The following is a 14,072-nucleotide window of genomic DNA, read 5'->3' on the forward strand; positions in this document are numbered from 1 at the left end:
TCTCGGCTCACTGCAACCTCCGCCTCCCAATTTCAAGTGATTCTCCTGCCTCAGCCTCCCAAATAGCTGGAATTACAGGTGTCCACCACCACACCTGGCTAATTTTTTGCATTTTTAGTAGAGACGGGGTTTCACCATGTTGGCCACGCTGGTCTTGAACTCCTGACCTCAGGTGATCTGCCTGCCTTGGCCTCCCAAAGTGCTGGGATTACAGGCATGAGCCACCGTGTCCTGCCTATTTTTATTCTTTAAAACTCAAAATGGAATCTATGAGTGTTAAATTTCTCAATTTTTTAGGTACTTGCATTTTATGTTCTTTATGTGTTACACATTACACATTCAGAATATTTTATCATGAGTCCATCAACACACAACCTTCACCTAATAGAAGTGCAAAATAATATTGTAATTACTTAATATCTGTCTTGCTCTGTTAACTTGATGATGGCAGAAACTTTGTCTTCAATTCGTACTCAGTAAGTGCTTCTTAGAACTCAACTCCATTCAGTTATTTAATTCAGTAATTCTAAATAGTCATGATTACCTGCAGACTCAACCAAGGCCAACAGGAACCCAGAAAAGCAAATAGTTTTGAACCCCCTGAAACTCAGAGTTCACAATTTTTGTTCCACATTTATTTAGTGGAATGAAGTGAAACTAATTTTCTGCTAGTCATTGTTTTCGGCTGAAGCAGAATCTTCCTTAACTACTTTCTCTGTTCAGGACAGAGTCCATTTTCTGATAAATTTAAGCAAAACAGCTCTTAGTTTCATGTAGCTCATAATTTTTTGGAGACAGGGTCTCACTCTGTCACAGGCTGATAGGCTGGAGTGCAATGGTGCGATCTCGGCTCACCGCAGCCTTGGCCCCTCAGGCTCAAGCCATCCTCCCACCTAAGCCTCCCAAGTAGCTCGGACTACAGGGACACACCATCATGTCCCTTTTTTTTTTTGTAGAGATGGGGTTTCATCCATCCAGGCTGGCCTCCGACTCCTGGGGTCTAGTGATCTGGCCACCTCAGCCTCTCAAAGTGCTGGGAATACAAGCGTGAGGCACCGCGCCCAGCCTATACTTACTTCTGAGTTTGGGTTTGGGGTTTTTGTTTGGAGGATTTTCTGTTGTTGAGTTTTGTTTTTAGCAGTTTTCCAAACCAGAACACTTGAGAGAATTATGACAAGATTTAAAACTTAGATAACAAAATGAATCACTAGTTCGAAAGCAAGAAACACTGAATCATACATAATGCTGTTTAAAAATCTCAGCTGACAGCCACCTTGTGATATTCTGAAAAATATTTAAGGAAGATAGTTTGAGGCTAGTAAAGATTTTCTTCCCCACTATCTACTCTGACAGAAGTGGACCCACTTTGTACTTTGTTTATTCCAGGAAGATTTTTCACTTCATCTATAGATGCTGGCTCCAATCAACTGCCCAGTAGGCAGGGCCCTTAATCTGGCTCCAGCTACCCATGCCATGAAATTGCTGGAGAATCTCGTGAATGGGATGGCTAATAAGTATTCACATCATCAGTTGTACATTGGACAAATGCCTTCCAGGTCTTTCCAAACTAGAGTTCACAAAACTAGGGCTTACACTATGAAATCCTTGTTCAGGGTATGTCCCTGCATCCCTTACTCTGTTGCCCAAGCTAGACTGCAGTATGCAATCATGGCTCACTGCAGCCTTGATTTCCTGGGCATAAGTAGTCATCCTGCCTCAGCCTCCAAAGTAGCTAGGACTACAGGCAAGTGCCACCACACCAGCTAATTTTAAAATTTTTTGTAGAGATAGGTTCTGTGTTGCTCAGGCTGGTCTTGAACTCCTGAGCTCAAGTGATTCTCCTGCCTCGGTCTCCCAAAGTGCTGGTATTACAGATGTGAGCCACCGTGCCTGGCTGGCACTCTGGATTTCTGATGCAGGTGATTATATGGGCCCTTATGAGAAACACTAGCTTAAGGAGTCATTGCTTTATCCTCCAGTAAATATTATTTAACAAAGCCTATTCTGAATTGAGATTAAGTACCCCACCATGTAGAACCCATTTCTGCAGGAATGTCTGAGATAATGATGCAGTCTGATGTTGAACACGCAAGCTGGATTTGGTAGACATAAGCATGCTCATCTTCCCTCAGACATTTTTTTCTTCAGACAGCTAAGCTTTTTATTTGATCTTGGAGTTTCTTTAAATTCCAAGAAATGACAATATTATTGGTTTTCTGAGACCTATCTCTGTCTCTTATCAGATTTCACCTAACAAGCTTTTGCACCTATCCAGCTCATGCTCAGATCACAGCATCTGGCTTCCATCTTCACTGCTCCACTGAAACCATCCTCACCAAGGTTGCCAACAACCTGCTCATGATAATCAGATGGACACTCTTCAGTCTGCACCTCATCTGACCTCTCACAACTTTCAACACCATGGCAAGCTCACCTCAAATTTCCCTTTACCCCGGCTTCCTTGCTAATACTCTGATTTTTCCTTCCACCTCTTGAGCCAGTCCCTTGCAGTCCTACCTGTGGCTCATCCAACTCCTTGGGCCCAATCCCAGGTTATCTTGTCTTGTCACTCACTCTGTGGAGGTCAACTCTGCTCCCATCTATTTGCCAACATCTCAAGTCTCTCTAGACCAGATCTCTCCTCTGGTCAAAGCTCTGGTTTTCTATATCCAACTGACTATTCCACAACTTCCCCAAGGTGTCCCATGAGCACAAAAAACTCCACACAGCCATAATGAACTGTACTGTTTTAATTCTCCAAAACATATGTCTCCTAGAACACTACCCCTTCATGTTAGCCCTGGCAGTCATCACTGCTTAGCCAGACAGTGTGCGGTGACTGTCTAGGAAGTCCTGTCATGGGGTCAAGTAGGAGACCAGCATGCATGTGAGCTTTGTTTGGAAGGACTCAGACTTGGACACTAAGGCTTATTAAATGGTCTCCCTTCTCTGCCTGTGGGTCTCTCATTAGGCACCAAAACAGGATTGCCTATGGAAATTCTGCCCTTAAGAGAAGTATTTCCTGAGAAAGAATACTCTTTTTAGTAAATGGTGAAATTGATCTTCACATGCAAAATAATGGAACTGGACCCTGACCTCACACCATTCAGAAAAATTAAAATATATCAAATACATAAATTATAAGGGCTGAAACTATAAAATTCTAAGAAGAAAGCAGGGGTAAATCTTTATGACCTTGGATTTGGAAATGGTGTCTTAGCTATGACTCTCAAAGCACAAATAACAATAGAAAAGAAAACATAAATTGGACTGGACTTCATCAAAATTAAGAACTTTTGCAATTCAAAAAACACTATTAAGAAAGTGAAAACCAATTTATAGAAAGAAAATATTTGTAAATCACGTATCTGACAAATGAACTGTATCTAGAAGATATAAACAACTCTTAAAACTCAATAAACAACCCAATCAAAAAATAGACAAAGGATCTGAATAGAAATTTTTTAAAAGATACACAAATAGCCAAAAAGCACATGAAAAGATGCTCATCCTTAGGCATAAGCAAAATGCAAATCAAAACCACAATAAGATGCCGTTTCATACCCACCAGGGTGTTTCATACCCACCAGGACAGTTATAATAAAAAAGAAATAATACCAAGTGTTGAAGATGTGGAGAAACTAGAATCCTCACACACTTCTGGTGGGAAATGTAAAATCACGCAACCACTTCGGAAAACAGTCTGAGAGTTTTATCAAAAACTTAAATATAGAGTCACCATTTGACTTAGCAATTTCACTCCTAGGTATACAGCCAAGAGAAATAAAAACATCACACAAAAATTTGTACACGAATATTCACAGCAGCATTATTCATAATAGCCAAGAGATAGAAACAACCCAAATGTTCAACTGATGGATAAAATGTGGTATATCCATATGACAGAATATGAGTCAGCCATAAAAAGATATGAAATACTGATATTACAAGACTAAACCTTGAAAACGTTATGCTTAGTGAAAAAAGTCAGATAAAAAAGGCCTAATATTATATGATTCCATTCACATGAAATGTCCGGAATAGGCAAGTCCATAGACACAGAAAGTAGATTTCAGAGTTGCCTGCAGTTGGGGGGCCGAGGAGGAATTTGAAGCTGAGAGCTAAAAGATATGGGGCTTCTTTTGAGAGTGATGAACGTTTTCTAAGATTTGTTGTGGTGGTGGTTGCACAACTCTGAGAATAGACTAAAAACTACTGAATTGTGCACTTTAAGTTGGTAAGCTGTATGGTATGTCAGTTATATCCCAACAAAGCTGTTCTTTGAACTGACATAAATATACAGAACATAGGCTAAATATTTTCAGTCACCTTGGTCTAGGCCCTTCAGATCATTTTGCTCTATTACCGGAAATGTCTTAGGGTTTTCAAAATCATTTATTTTCCTTTAAGTATGAGGTTGTTTTTTAAAATTTAACTAATTTTACCTATTATTTGACCTCTTTTGTTTTTTATGTTTTTAAATGTGAATAAGAACATTTCAGTACACAAAGATTATCTTTGCCTGGATAAAGTAGAAAATGACAATGTGGGCACAATGGTCCTTCAGCCCCTCTGATAGTGTCTCAGCTCAAGCAGTTCAGCCCTAGATAAACCTGACTTGACTGCCTGCCTGAACGAGGACTATTTTCTTTCTTCTATGTGACTGACTACACCTAGTAACTCAGGAGACAAGGAGGCCAAATTCTCCTCCCTTTGGTTTCCCACTCAGGATAACATTCGGCCTGGTCTCAGGAACAATCCAGGAGTTTCTGGAAAAGCCATGTTATCTTCAAACTAGGATTTTCCAATAGCTACAGGAGGAAACAGAGGAAATGAAAGCTCACATCGGCAATCTGCGTAATTCGCCTGCCTTGGGTGGTCCACAGGAGCGGTCCACAGGAGCAGCCCACGATGCAGGGGAGGAGGAGGGGAGAACAGAAGCCCTGCTGGGGAGAGACCATCTGGCTCTACCAATGAGCCTCAGCCAGCGCCAGATCACTTCTAAGAAGGCCTGGGAAGAGGCTGGCGGAGGACCCTCACTTCCTTGCTGGAGTCCCACTTGGCCCACATGCTCCTACTTTAAACCTGATTACACAGACCAGCTTCTCAAAAAGGGAGGGCTCCAGAGGGTTGTTTTTTAATTCCCAGATCTTCCCAAGTCTGCTCTCCTAAGCTTGAGAAACAAAGGGAATTGCCTAGAACTAGGACTGTATCTAAAGGGATTTACAAGACAGAGGTAGCTGTACTTTTTCTAAGTTATCACTTTATACAAAAGAAAATCAGTGGTAGTTAACTACACAAGACTTGACTAGAAGTTATCCGAACTCCATCCCTCTTCTTTATAAAGAGAGGTTTTTCTCAGTACAAATAAGTTTTTAGTAGAGGGGTTCTTAACCCCGGCTGCATGGAGCCACAGGGATTCTGATTTGATTGGTCTTTGGTGAAGCCTGGCAGCAGTCATTCTTAACGTTTCCCTTGGTTCCAACGTGCAGCCAAAGCTGAGAACTACTGGCTTGCTTCTACCGTCTACCAAGCACTTTTGCTCTGCATATATTATCTCATTTAATCTTCACAGCAACACTGGAAGGTATTTTTACTACTTTACAAATAAAGAAATAAAGGAACAAAGAAGATACAAATTGATTCTTTAAGATTTGAATGCAGATCTGATTCAAAAAATAATCATAATTAAAGCCTGAGCTGCTACCTTCGGCGAAGCTCCCATAGCAGCCGCTGAATGAGCCTCCTGCTCAGCTCTACTTACCTCCCAGGAGCCGCAATCAGACAAGGGTGGGTGGGGGGACTCACATCCACTAAGCAGATTGATCAACTCAGATCCACAGCCAAAATATCATATTTCCACCCTGATTACATTCTCACCAGTCGCCCCTCCCGCTTGATCTTTCTGAGCATTATATTTTTGGGAATCCTGCCTTAGCTGAGAAGCCTGCTTAGGTAGCATTTTCAAGAACCAGTAATACCCACCACTTTACCCTCTAGAGCGTTTCCTCCCACAGCTCCGCTCTGACTGATGTCCCCTTATACTTCCTCCCCATCTCCCTTGTTACAGAGCAATAGCATCACCTGACCCCTTCGAATGCAGCCGCTCTCTTTCAGCTGGCCAGGAGGCAGGCATCCTCTCCCACAGCTAATAAGGAAGTGGTTAACTTCACTGTAGATCGGCTCAACTCAGACAAGCCAGGCATAGCCAACCGATACTGTTCAGAGTTATGCGTAACGCCAGGAGCAACTTGCCCCCAGCAATAACTGAATTGTCTTGATTCAGTGGACTTTCTAAAATGTGCCCTCCCCTCAATATTGAAAATCCTCTTCAGGACCAGGGTAGAAAGTGGCTCCCAATACAGCAATGCTTAATTTAATATTGGAATGTTAAATACAATGTTCTGGAATTTAACACGGTCTGCAAGGACCTTGGACTTTCTGAAATTATTTTTTTTATATCGCTGGAATACAGGTTCCTTTTCTTTTTTGGCCACAAAGCAAAGAAGTATAGAAAGAATTACCAAAAGTAAAAGTAAAAAAATAAAAATAAATAAAAACAAAGAATTACCAGGGACCCAGTCTCACGGGACTCAGTGTCAATGGCATATGTCCTGAGCTTGACGTGGGCAATGAGAACTTATTTCTCCCAATCTTGATTCAGCTCCCTAATAATTAGTCTGGTATTCTTTAAGGCAGATTGGTTTTATGGTAGACACACCTGACAGCAATAACTTAAGCATAATCTGAGCATGCTCCTGTAGGGCAGATGCACCTGAATGTGTGTTCTGAGCTCGGGAATCCGGGAGTGGCCAACACGGAGACTGGTTCCTTGTCTATGAGGAACATCTGAGCATCTCCCATGGCACCTTCCACCCTCGGCCCCCATCTTATGGAACATGGGCCACACTGGGGACCTTTGTTTTGGGTTTAATGAAGGTTGCCAGATGGAGGTTGTTAGAGGGAGGGTGTTAAGTGAAAATGCTGTATAAACTGATGCTCTTTGCAAGTAGTTACACTTCTCCTGTACAGCCCACTGCCGCTGGACCCTGTCCCCCTGCCTGTGAGCCCCCAGTAAAATCCCATGTCTCATTTGCTGGCTCTGGGGCTCTTCTTTAGCCTCTTGAGTCTTGTGCCAGAGGTCTTCGAACCCTGAAAGAGTTGATAGGGGTTGGGCATAACACTGTTTAAGACCAAAAATAGAGACTGGCAAATTAGGACTGAATCCCAATTCCAAGGCTATTCTCTAGCCTTGATATTCTTCACCAATATGGGTTTGGAAATTCTAATGTGGACCCTCGATATCACACCCCTCCTCTGTCTGTTTGGGCTCAGAAATATTATGGCCCAACCAAGGAAGTAAAACTAAAGTGGATTACTGGTCTTTGTTAGGGAGATCGGAACCCTGTTTGTCTAAAAATGGTATCAAGTTATTTCAGTACATGTTGAAGGTGTAAAGAGGACATCCCAACATTTTCTATAAATTACTTTTCTAAAGAGCCTTTCAGCTCTACTTGCCCTGACTTAAAAAGTATTTTTCATTCATCTTCCAGCCACACTCAGACCAGAAACTGGTAGCAGTTAGCCTCCTTATCTGTCACAAGCCTAAGCAACTGGTGGCCGATCACCCTATCTCATGCTATTACCTAGGTCGTTAGGAAGCTAAAATTAAAACCTGGTGTCATTAACATACCAGACCAAATACAGAGAAAGCCACAGAAAGTCCAGTTCAGACCCTCTTACAAGTTTCTATTTTAAAAATAAAATACAGCAAGCTTCAGTGAGAGACCTTAAAATGGGTCACTAGACATCACAGTGAACACGATTTTGTCGTACTATTAATATTTCTTAGCAAATGGTTTTGGGAAGCATGGTGGGAACCCTGATTTCTGTCAGTACCCACTAAATCGTTGCCCTGACTTTATAATCCCACAGCAATGTCTTCATATTTTGTGAAGTCTAGAACCGTTCGCAGCGGGAAACTTGCACACTTATAGCCGAATTGCAAAAAGTCCATCTAAAGTTAAAGACTCACGGGTTGTTTTGCCACCAGAAATGTTCATATATTGGATTTAGGGGTGGGCTCAATTTCCACTTTGTTAATTTAATTAACTTTGTTAAATTAACAATTTAATTAAACAGTTACTTTGCTGACCTTTAGTTAGCTAATGTCTGTTCTGTGCCAGGCACTGGGCAAAGTGCTTGGCTTATGTTATCTCTAATGTGCACAAATCTGAAAGGCAGGTCAAATTGCCAATCCCCATTTATAGTTGAGGAGTCTGAGGCTCAGGGAACTCAAATATCTTGCTCAAGTTCACATAGCTGGCAGGTGACAAAGCCTGGATTTGAATCAGGCGTGCTGACTCACAACCGTTGCCACTGTGAAAGCTGTTCCTAATCTATGCGATGTCCTAGTCACCACCTCTACCTCAATACCCTGGCCATGCCCTTCTCTCATCACTTGCCCTTGTGGTGGTTTTACTGCTACCAACCAGAAGAGGCCTTCGTAGGTAACTGACTCTGTTTTACAACACTCTAAAAGAGAATCGGAAGAATTTACGCCAAAACTAAAATCGTTGCTTTGGGTAAACTCTAATGTTCAAGTAGGTAATGTTAAACAGGCCCTATTAACCCTTATGCTCTTATCCCTCTGCAATATATTTACATAAATTCCCCCAGACGGCGCTGTCTAAATACATTGGTCTCCATTTCAGATGCTGCCTGGAGTCACTAAGTTTCTCCTGAGATTGGGGAAGGCAACTGGTGATCACTTTCCTTAGCTTTTCCAGGCTTCAATCAAGTTTGCCATGGGCTGTGGATCATGAGGAAAAGTTTCTCTTCTAGAAATCCTCCAGTTAATAAATGAAGAGAGGGTGATAGAATTAGAATATTACCATTTTACAAACCCCTATCAAAGTAAGTCTAAGCAAGGGTCATCCATGGCTGCTACCTCACAGAAAGAGAGACAGCTGGTCATTATGTGCCTCCTCGTAGATATGAAATGCTACTTAGGAAGGATTCTTGACAAAAGTATTGTGTCTGGATCAGATCAAATTGATTTTAGATTCACCTAACAATTGTGAAATTGCCAGAATCAAAATGGAGTTGCCAATGTTAAAAATCAAAACAAACCCTGACAAATAGACCCATGGAAGACCATGAAGACAGGTTGTCATGCTTGTATGCCTAATAACAAAACTATCACAAAAGCCTCAAAAACCACAATCTTGCACAACGGCCACTGCAACCTTACACAAAAAATACTTCTACGAGGACATCAGACCAGCAACTGCCTGTCTAACTGCATCGGGATCACCTTTGTTATTAATCTTTATGGCCAAGTATAATCACTTCAGAACAATTATGTAATCCTCCTTATTTTTTCCTTTAAAAACCTTTGTCTTTCTTTACCTCCCTGAATCCATGCATAGTTTACTATGGCAGGCATATTCCTATTGCAATGATCTATTTCCAAATAAATATTTCCTTTTAGAAAGCATTTCTCTGTCATTCAGGTTGACAATGTAAGAGGAAATCTCTTTGCTGTCATTGTATAGAAGATGTGGAGACATTCTCTGTATTGGCATTTTTCTATGTCCACCCTTGATGAAAGCAAAGGGTGGAATGTTAAAGGGCAACTGAGTCAAGACTTTCCACAGCAGTATTGGTTAATGAAGTCCATCCAGGATATAGCTTTCCAGTAATCAATTTGATCCCAGAATAGTGTAAGAGACCCAGAAGAGTACACATAGTCAGATACCAAAATTCACCTTGAAAAATCTTAGACTGTTGTCCAAGCATGGTGGCTCATGCCTATAATCCCAGAACTTTGGGAGGCTGAGGTGAGCAGGTCATGAGTTCAAGAGATTGAGACCATTCTGGCCAACATGGTGAAACCTCATCTCTACTAAAAATACAAAAAATTAGCTGGGTGTGGTGGCATACGCCTGTAGTCCCAGCTACTCGGGAGGCTGAGGCAGGAGGATCACTTGAACCCGGGAGGCAGAGGTTGCAGTGAGCTGAGATTGTGCCACTGCACTCCAGCCTGACCACAGAGCAAGACTCTGTCTTAAAAAAACAAAACAAAAACAAAAAGAAATCTTATACTGTTTTCAGAAATCATACTTTTAGCAATTATATCAATATTAATTATTCTAAAATATATATAGTAAGGCAGGTAAGTAATTATGTTAATATTGTCTGCAACCAAGATTTTAGGTAGAAGAAAGAAGATATATAAATATAAAATCAAAGGAGCTAAATTTAAAAAAACCCTGTGATACTAAATTCAAACTCAAAATATTAGTATGAACCCATGATGCATTTTCTTCAAAGTCGTGTTTTCAATTCTGTCCACTGAAAAAGGCTGGGAACAATGACCAACTCTTAAGCAATGGGCAGCCCTAAAGCCAACTTATAATTTATTTTTTCTTGTTTTTTTTGAGACGGGGTTTCACTTTTATTGCCCAGGCTAGGGTGCAATGGCACAATCTCGGCTCACCACCACCTCCGCCTCCCAGGTTTAAGCAATTCTCCTGCCTCAGCCTCCCAAGTAGCTGGGATTACAGGCATGTGCCACCATGCCCAGCTAATTTTTGTATTTTTAGTAAAGACGGGGTTTCGCCATGTTGGTCAGGCTACTCTCAAACTCCTGACCTCGTGATCTGCCTGCCTCAGCCTCCCAAAATGCTGGGCCCGATCCTATAATTTTTAAAAATCATTGGCAAATGATATTTAAATGAACCAACCCTCCTTGGAGAAATCACTGACCATAGTTCTGGGGCAGGAAAAGTACATGTATGTGCCTAGCACATTTATCATACCAGACAGCAAGGAATTTACTAAAAACTGATTGTTTCAAAGCATTTAGAAGCCAAAAAGAAGTGGTTATCACCAGGAAACTATGGAAAACTTTAGAACAAGTAAGAACAATGACTTTGATGAATTTAAACAAATCAGATGTGTTAAAATCTGTGAGATCATAATTACACTTGACAGCAAATACTCACTGACCACGTTTAGTGGATGCCAGGGAACCACATTATCCACCTGAAAACACGAAAATACAGGGCAGGAATCAAGGGTTTTGCCTGTCCTTGCTGTATAAACAGTATATCAGGGTCATTTTTCAAGGTAAAGTTTCTCTTTATGTAAGTCTTTCATAAATGAAGGAATGATGGAATTAAAATATTACCATTTTGCAACCCCTGCTGAAATAATGGATGTAAACAGGTCATCAGTGGCTGCTGCATCACAGAGACAACTGGTCCGTATGCGTCTCCTAAGAGAAGTATGCAATATTTCTAATGGAGGATTCTTGGCAAATAAGTTCGACTTGAATCAGATCAAACTTCCAGTTCTAGAGTCTAGCATTTATAGGAAACGCTGGTCAGAAAAAATGGTTGCAGATGAAATGCACTTCAGGGTTGCAATCAGCAAAACACAAAATGTGAGAAACTGCAGGACAATGCCTCTGTTTCTTCCTATATAAACTGAAAAAAAAGGAGAGAAGAAACCTGCACATTAAAAAAAGTGTTTAAAGAATGTTGAAACAAACCAACTCTTAAAAAATAAAAAAGGAAAAAATAATACAATTAGAGAAATTTGAATGTCGTCTATTTTTAAGTATGATAATAGTTATGTGGTTTTAGTTTTTTAAAAGAGTTCTTATCATTTACCAATACATATGGACATCGTTATGGATGAAATGCGTTGCTGCCTTGGATCTGCCTCAAAAGAATCCATTTGGGTTGAACAGGGTGGCTAGTGTGGTGCGGGGAAGCAGACAGGAAACAAGATTGGGCATGAGCTTACTCTTCCCCATGCTGGGTGATGGCATACGGGGGTTTATTAACTCATTACTTTATTCTCTCTTCTTTTGCTTATGTTTTAAATTTTCTATTAAAAAACATCAGAATGTGAAATCACACACACACAAACACACATCGTGCTCTTGTTTTTGAACAGAGGATCTGGGTCAATAATTGGGTGAATGGTGATTTTTATAAAATAATCAAGTCATTTACCTCCTTAAGGATAATAATGAACATGTTCTCATTGGAAAGCTGCCCAAGAAGAGACTACTCAACCATAGTATCATGTGCTGAATTCTCTTTATTTCACATTCTTGATCTGGCCTTACAGAAAATTTGAGTGAAGATTTCTGAATTAAAAGGAAAAATTTGGAAGTCGAAGTACTAAAATGAGTATTGAAACATGAGAACTGTTCTACCTTCTCAGCATCTAAGTAGTGTAAAATCTCTCCCCTGAGCTGGGATTCACATCCAGGTGGGTGCAAAGTGAAACAGAAATAGCGCATGCAGGCACAAAGCCAGTAGCCTGGGAGTCAGGGGGGATGGAGGGAGAATGGGAAGATTGTCCACTTGAGACTAAGCCTCCGGAATTTGCAGGAATTGTGGGGATCACTGCAGCATAATTTAAAGTTCTATAGAGTTTTGTCTGAATCTCCAGTGGTCAGGGAAATCTGAGCTGATGACAAGGTTACAATTATACTACATGCCATTCATAAATTATCATTCCAGATGATGTACTAAGCAGTTTACATTAATTGCCTTGTTGAACCTTTATAACTCTCTTGCCCCAACCACCATGACATAGATATTATCACCACATTTTGACAGAAAAGAAGAAGAAGGTCCAGGGAAACTGAGTAACTTACTCAAGGTCACACAGCTGGTGAGTGAGGTAACTTGTCCTCTAACCTAGGGCAGTCTGCCTGCAAAACTCTTTCCCCACAGTCTGTGTTTCACTTGCCATGGAGCAGCACTTTATGGACACCCGTGGTTGTTGTCGCTGCAGGGGTCATACACAGAGCATTTCCTGGGTAAAAATTCTAATCCTTGCAAGAAAGACAACAGCACATTTGGGAAAGTCAGTGAGTTCTGAAGACGGATCGTGCCTCGGTCATTTATCTAGGCAGCAAATGTAAAAGCGTTCAGAGAGTCTGGCAGGTGCTGGTGAAAAACAAAAAATAAGAATGTGTATTTCCCAGCTCCTTTTTCCCATTATCTTATATCACTTTTAAATAGATCATGAAGGATATTTTAGACAAATGCAGCCCCTTTTCCCCTGTGGCAATTAATGCAATAAAAGCTAATTTATTTAGCATCCTATTGATTAGAAAGCAGTGATACAATACAATGAGAATTGATGACCACAAACATGACTCAAACGCGGCCAGATATCCTAAAGAAGTTTATGACTCATCATCAAAACACAATTATATTCCAGAGAGGCCAAGTATTAAATGTATTTTATTGAATTAAGTTTATCTGACACTGTTCAGCCACAAATGGTCATGTGAAATCCATAGAACCAGAATACCTGATTAGCCAGAATAACACATTCTCCGACCACACTGGCTTTTCTACCATTGGATCTAGACAGACATGACCCTCTGCAACATACATATTTACTGCATCACTTGAAGATTGTGGAAAGGATAGACTTAGAGCTGAACTGGAAAGTATATGACAGAAAAATGTGTGGAGACAATTATTTCATAATATATCACTTCTAAGAAGAAATTAAGCACTATAATTTGGGAGCCTGCAGTGATGCCTCGGCGCATTGAGTGAGGTCCCTGGCATCAATTTTGTTTAAGAAATACCATGTGTAGAGGGCCTGTGTATGCCCAATAACTGGCAAGGGCTCCTAAGTGGCAGCTATTGTTCTTATGATCATATTATAATTATTAAATCATGATGCTTGTCTTATAGGTATTTATAATAGAACTAGGTTGGTAGAAACTGGCTTGTGTTGTCTTTTATCTTCAAAAGAGGAATAGGTGTGTGTCTTTGGTCTTACTTTGAGTTAAGATTTACTTAAACATAGTGCAATCTAATAATCACCAAACTATTCCTTCATTTTCTGCTTTTAATTTATCTCAAACAAGCAAATAAATGAAAAGCAGGCATGAGACAAAAAGGCTATTTTCCACAAAATCTCTGTGGAAAAAGGGCTGTGAGCCCAGTTGTTGTGTAAAGTTCCTCAGTCCAGAGAAGGCAGCAGAGAAGGCCAGTGTTGGTGGGGTGCAGTGGTTCACGCCTGTC

At 40.7% G+C, this 14,072-nt stretch overlaps 1 protein-coding gene across 1 annotated transcript in view; it reads right to left on the reverse strand.

The window, feature by feature from the left end:
* CDH17 (cadherin 17) overlaps nt 1–6,086 on the reverse strand; it is an 87,708-nt gene extending 81,622 nt beyond the window's left edge. The window contains exon 1 of the mRNA XM_065519444.2: nt 5,986–6,086. The gene's annotated coding sequence lies outside the window, so the exon portion shown is untranslated. The remainder of the gene's footprint in view (nt 1–5,985) is intronic.
* Between the last annotated feature and the right edge of the window lie 7,986 nt (nt 6,087–14,072).

The sequence above is a fragment of the Macaca fascicularis genome, chromosome 8, assembly GCF_037993035.2.
Source record: "Macaca fascicularis isolate 582-1 chromosome 8, T2T-MFA8v1.1".
Taxonomy (NCBI): domain Eukaryota; kingdom Metazoa; phylum Chordata; class Mammalia; order Primates; family Cercopithecidae; genus Macaca; species Macaca fascicularis.